This window comes from Prenolepis imparis, unplaced genomic scaffold, assembly GCF_030444845.1.
Source record: "Prenolepis imparis isolate NDT839.2.m4 unplaced genomic scaffold, iyPreImpa1.0 SCAF_8, whole genome shotgun sequence".
In the NCBI taxonomy this organism is placed as follows: Eukaryota; Metazoa; Arthropoda; class Insecta; order Hymenoptera; family Formicidae; genus Prenolepis; species Prenolepis imparis.
The window spans coordinates 2,804,601-2,811,326 of record NW_028141166.1 but is presented as its reverse complement, the minus strand read 5'-3'; positions in this window follow the sequence as shown (position 1 = coordinate 2,811,326).

The following is a 6,726-nucleotide window of genomic DNA, read 5'->3' as shown; positions in this document are numbered from 1 at the left end:
CTCTTCATATACACCAAATTCAGGATTGTATATAATTGTTATTGTACTGCCCAAAAAATAAATATTTGTATAGCACTCATTTATTAAAATATATTTAATTTTGCAAATGGTGAAATAATCATAGCAATCTTTACCTATGCAGATACACATATCTTTTTTATACTTAATTCCTCTAAAAACAACTTGTGAGGATATATACTTTACATTTTCGTTTTGTTTGTCATGAAAATAATCCGTTATTATAGAAGAAATCTGATCATTGAAGTTTTCAGAAATATATTCTTGTATATTATCTGCTATTACTAAAGTATAGTATCTATTCTTGAAATATTGACTTTGTAAAAATTGATGTTTGTATGATAATAATTTTGTTATATTTTTAAAATTTTGAGAATGTTTAACAATATTCTTAAAATACTTATGTTTGCTTTCAAATCGCAACGTCCATAAATGTTTCAGCGGACCAAAAGATATAGTTAAAGAGGGATAATGAGATATATAATGATGTTTCGGTCTTAATTTGATATTCGGAAAACATTTTACTCTCAATGATAAATATTCATTTATCTTTTCTTGTAATAATGCAACTTGACCAAAGGATAGAGCAAAAGCACATATTAATGAACATATTTCTCGAAGACGCAATACTAAAATCCAAACATCATTTTCAATATTTTTAACTGAGTCAAAGATAGCTATTAATTTTTTTTTTTAATTTTTTTAAAAAAAATTGATATTATTGATATCAAAATTACTGGTTTCAAAATTTATCAATTCTTCATTAGCAATAAATTGCTTATTAAAATTATAATTTGAATGATGTCTACATATGTGTACTGCATAAGTGCTGACTGTTTTGAAAATTTTATTAGTAGAACAAGCTGGATATCCACAATAACTCCCAATTTTATTTTGTCTTATGTGTTTATATAAATGTTTATTAAAATTTAATGTATTTTTAAAATAAGCATTGCAATTTTGTTCTTTGCAATAAAAAGTTATGCTTCTTTATTTTTTATTATCTGTTGAGTGCTGTCTCAAAATATGTTTCTTAAAATTAAAATATTTATTAAATTGTTACCCACAATTTTTAAACAGACAAATTATTTTTAAATAAGGCATGTTTTTATGAAGAATTTGGTGTTTGTTGTACAAAAGTATAGATGAAAATACACAGTTGCACATTTCACATTTAAACATTATTAATAAAAAAATTTTGTATCAAAGGAAGGAAAAAATTGAATTCAGGAAGGAAATTTTATGTATATTCCAAAAGTAGTAACACTGTAACATATTAATGTAAAAAATTATTAAAATTAAAATAATTAAAAAAGAAAATAAAACTAAATATCAAGTATAAATATTAAATATATGTTCATTGACTCATCATATATAAAATATTTATATGTGTAATGCTTTTATATTCTTATATTCATTATTTTGTATTGAATTATATTCAACATATCTAAAAATTATTCAAATTTTTTGTATAAATTAATAATTTAGTAATATGTTCTAATTACAATAAAAAATAATACTATATTTACAATTATGTTGAATATAATTAAATATGAAATATTGAATATAAAAATATTAAAGCATATGCATATATAAATATTTTATATATGAGTTGATAAATATACATATATATATATATATATTTTAATATCTGTTTTATTCAATAAAAAATCAATGATTTTATATGCAACTTTTGCAATATATTGCCTAACCTCAAAATAAATAAATAAATAAACTATCGAGCTTACCTTTCTTTAAAAATTGAAACTTTTCAGCAATGCAAGGAACTGATTACTTATTGCCTTATTTTCTACCTTCAGTCTTGTAGAAACAGATTTACTGATATTATTGTAACGTATATCTCACACATTTACATGCGCACCTATATAACATCATATAAATGTATATCATTAATTACATATAATAATACTTTAGGATATGTTGTACAAAATGTAGCTGATCTAAACAATGCGACAGAATTAATGATTGCTGTTATAGACAAAAATTAAACTATGTAATATTTATAGATTACACTTTTTTTGTTTCCATGGCCATGTATATACTTGTGTAAAAATTTAGCACATGCTGTATGAAACAATTTTTTCATAATATTTGTGTGCAAAGTGAATGGATATTAAACAAGGAATCGCGAGTATTTATATAAAAAACTTAAAATAATTTGATTATTAATCTATGTACAAAAGACCTACTACTTTCCCTTTTGCTACTTAACCTCCTGTACGTTTTGAAAAAAACTTACTAAAATATTACAGTTACCTTTCTTGTAAAAAGTTGAATACAAGTAGATGCAGTGATTGATTGATTTCTTCCTTTGGTATTGCACGGAAACAAAACACTCTAATATACGCACTCGTAACGCATCACAGTTAGGAACAGCAGTAACATGTCGCGACATGATTGTAACAGAGTGGCAACAGCGCGTCACTTCCACCTATAATCGCGCAATATGCGCGCATGGAATATGAATATACCACACGATATATAGAATATTACTGTTGTATTGAGTAATATTACAAAAATTTGGATAATTACATAAAATCTTTAAAATATCATATTATTTCGTAAGTTTCCATATAAAAGAAGATATATTTACATAATAAAAGACAAATCTACATAATTTTTGTGGAATTACATAATTTCTGTAAAATTACATGATTTCTTATATTTACAAGACTAATCATGTAATTTTTACAACTATTATTTGTGTAAATTTACTTAATTTTTTTACAGTGTGGTTCATAAAATCAAATTGCCTATTAAGACATTTATTCAGAATAGCGAGAACTACAACATATCCAAAAATTAAACAAATCCGCAAAAATATATTTTCCCAGAAAGAATTAAGAATGATGCGGGTTCCTTTCCAATTGCATGTTATTTATGAGATGTTATTGTATTAATTAAATAAATAAAAGGGACATGCCCCGAAGTATGCTTTGCGCATAAGTATATTTATGCTAAATAACCACCTATAATTATCTAATGATAATATGTATAATACAACAAGATGTCATACAGGATATCGCGTTTCACCTCTCTGGGTAGGTAAAGGGAGTTAAACCGAGCAGTAAAGTATTATTTTGTAACTTTCGCAATAATTAATAAGAAATAAAAAAAGGATCGGTTAATTCGCGACTAGAAGTGCGCGGCGAGAAGAGGAGGTAGCCTACTTGGGGGTCCAGTGTTATGCGTTGCTTGTACATAAATATCTGTTGTAGAGCGCTCCTTCCCGCTTCATCGCGCACCTAGCAATTGCGTAACATTAGACTCTTTCTTTTCGCCGCTCGCCCAGTTACCATGTAAGAATGCGCTGTCTTTTCTTGTCGCATGTTTAAACTCGTACAAATTGGCCGATTTTTATTATTTTCTCGTTAATTATTGCGAAGGTGGCAAAATAGTAGATAACTTTTCTCAGTTAAAGTGCCTACTCTACCTCTCTACCAGTCTAATTCTCACTCTACCTGCCCACGAGAGATAAAACGCGAATGATCGGATCTGTATACAAATATTTTATATATGTATACATATACATATAGGTATCCGGTAATAGCCGTATCACTAGTTAGCAGATACAGCGCATTAATTTGAATAGAAAAGTTATTTTATGATTTATGATTTTCGCAATAATGAGAAATTAATTTTAAAAAATCAGTTTATTTGCGCGAATATAAGTGCGCGATGAGAAGAGAGAAAAGACAGCCCATTATTACGCGGTTACACCAGGCACGCGATAAAGCTTCAAGAAGAATATTCTATAAATGACAACGGCTACGTACAAACGGTGCATAACATTGAATCTTATCGCGTAGCAATCTGTCTCTTCTCGTCGCACGGTAATACCAGCAAGAGTTAGCCTTTTCTATACGGTTTAACCCACTCTACCTGCCCACGATAGGTAAAACACGACACCCTGTACAATGTGTATTATAAATATTATTGAATTATTATAGGTAGTTATTTAATATATACATATATTATACATCTATACAAAAAGCATATTTCAGGACATCCTCCATTTATTTGTTTAATTAATGCTATGACACCTCACGAACAATATATAATTCAAAATTTTATTTATAGAGCAATAAACAAAAAGATATTGATAATTTTGTAGTCACTGTATATTTTGAGATTTTTTGAACAAAGGCATTGATTGGGGACTGTCCTCAAATTATGCAATCGATATACGAAAGTGTCCTCAAATTAAACATTTTTCCTCAACATTTTTAAGGTATATTTTATATCTGTAAAATATAAAATTTTATCTTAATGTTCCTCAAGCATATTTAACAGTTTAAATGCTAATTTCTTTTGTTGAACTTATTTTTTTAGTCTATGTTTCTTAAAAAAAATAAAGTTTATGAATTATTACTTTAAATTTATTTTTCGAAACATTTTTTATAATTAAATATTATTTTATAAATATTTAAAATATATATATAAGTATCATGAAAAAATGTACATTAATATTTTTCATAAAAGCCGTTTTTAAAGTATTTATTGCATGTAAATGTAGAGTCTTAAATTATACATTTAGATAAATATTATATATACACATGTTCTAATTGTTCTAATTGTTCTAATTGTTTATAACTCATATTTTTAATTTTTCTTTGAAGAAAGTAGATTAAGAAATAAGTTAAACACAAAAATTAATACTTAAACTGAAGTATGCTTGACAAGTATTGGGATAAAACGCTTATTTTGAGAATATAAAATATGCCTTGAAAATATTTTAAAAATTTTGATGAAATGTTTAATTCAAGGACATTTCCGTCAGGTATGTTGATGGTATAATTTGAGGACAGTCTCCAATCAATGCCTTTGTTAAAAAAATCTCAAAATATAAAGTGACTACAAAATTATCAATATCTTTTTGTTTATTGCTCTATAAATAAAATTTTCAATTACATGTTGTTTGTGAGGTGTCATGCTTTGTACATATATATACGCCAAATCAACAACTTTTTTCCCCGACCGTTTTTGATTTGCTTCATCTTTTTTTATGTTTTTGTATCCATTGAAAGTAGCGTCTATCAATTTTTTTAGATTTTTATCTTTATCGATTTCCGAGTTACACATTTTTTTTTTAAATTGATTTATTTATAACTTGAAGAAAAATAAAAATTTTGTCATTAATAAGATAATTATTTTTTTAAATGTATTTTTTGAAAAAAGTATTTAAAAAATTAAAAAAAGAAAATTTAATAGTGTTTTAGTCAATTTTAACCGAAATTATTTTTTTTCCTCAATGGGACTCCTCCGATTTTTTTCAAAAATATGTATATCATTTTAGACTTAAAAACAAAATTTTTTAGCTAAAAGGGCTTGGCGAAAAGGGGATTCAAATATTTTCGATTTTTTTTTCAATTTTTTTTTAAATTGCACTTTTTGGTATTTTACACCATTCCGATTTAAAAAATAAGTATTTATAAAATTAACAGGCACTTATTTTTTTAAGTTTTAAGGGTTTTGAGGGTGAAAAAGAAAATTCAAATATTTTTAATTTTTTTAATATATTGGAATTTTCGTTTTTCCTGACCCTTTGATGCTTTGAGAGAAATGAATGTCTATTAATTTTGTAAATACTTATTTTTTTTAATCAGAGTGGTGTAAAATACCAAAAAATGCGATTTTTGAAAAGAAATCGAAAAATAGTTTTAAAAAATCGAAAATATTTAAATCCGCTCTTCACCAATAGCTCAAAAATTTTGTTTTTATGTCTAAAATGATATACATTTTTTTTTTAATCGAAGAAGTTTCATTGAAGAGAAAAAAATAATTTCGATGAAATGTGACTAAAACACTATTAAACTTTCTTTTTTTAATTTTTTAATTTTATTTCTCGAAAAAATACGTTCAAAGACAAAAAAAATAGCCATCTTATTAATGACAAAATTTTTATTTTTCTTCAAGTTTTAAATATTTAAAATTTTTGGAAATTGTTAAAATCAATTTTTTTTAAAAATGTGTAACTCGGAAATCGATAAAGATAAAAATCTAAAAAAATTCATGGAAGCTACTTTCAATGGATACAAAAACATAAAAAAATGAAGCAAATCAAAAATAGTCGGGGAAAAAAGTCGTTGATTTGGCGTGGAGAGAGAGAGAGAGAGAGAGAATGTATATATATACAGGGTGTCCGGTAATAGTCACGCCAACCGTCGTGTGCAGATTCCTAGGATCATTTGGAAACGATTTTTCCTCAGCAAAAATGTCGAGACACCAATAATTTTCGAGTTATAAGCGATTGAAAATAAAGGGTTTTTCGCAAACGAAACCTTGTGGAAATAAAATAATAATAAATTCATATTCTTCAGTTAATTTCAGGTAGAGTTTACTTTAATAGAATTTTAATTTAAGGCTTAGTTACAAAGATACATGATGGCAAAAATTGGAAACATGCAAAAAATAATGACCTCCCTCGACATTTTCGCTGAGGAAAAATCGTCTCCAAATGATCCCAGGAATCTGCACACGACGGTTGGCGTGACTATTACCGGACACCCTGTATATATAAAATATTTTAGATAATATGATATAATACTTTAAACTTGATTAATATTTTTAATAGTTATCAACTGATTTCGAGCAAAAATATTAACCGAGTTTAAAGAATTATAACATATTATTTAAAACATTATTATTTTATTTTTTATAACATATTATTATTTAAAAATTTAATTA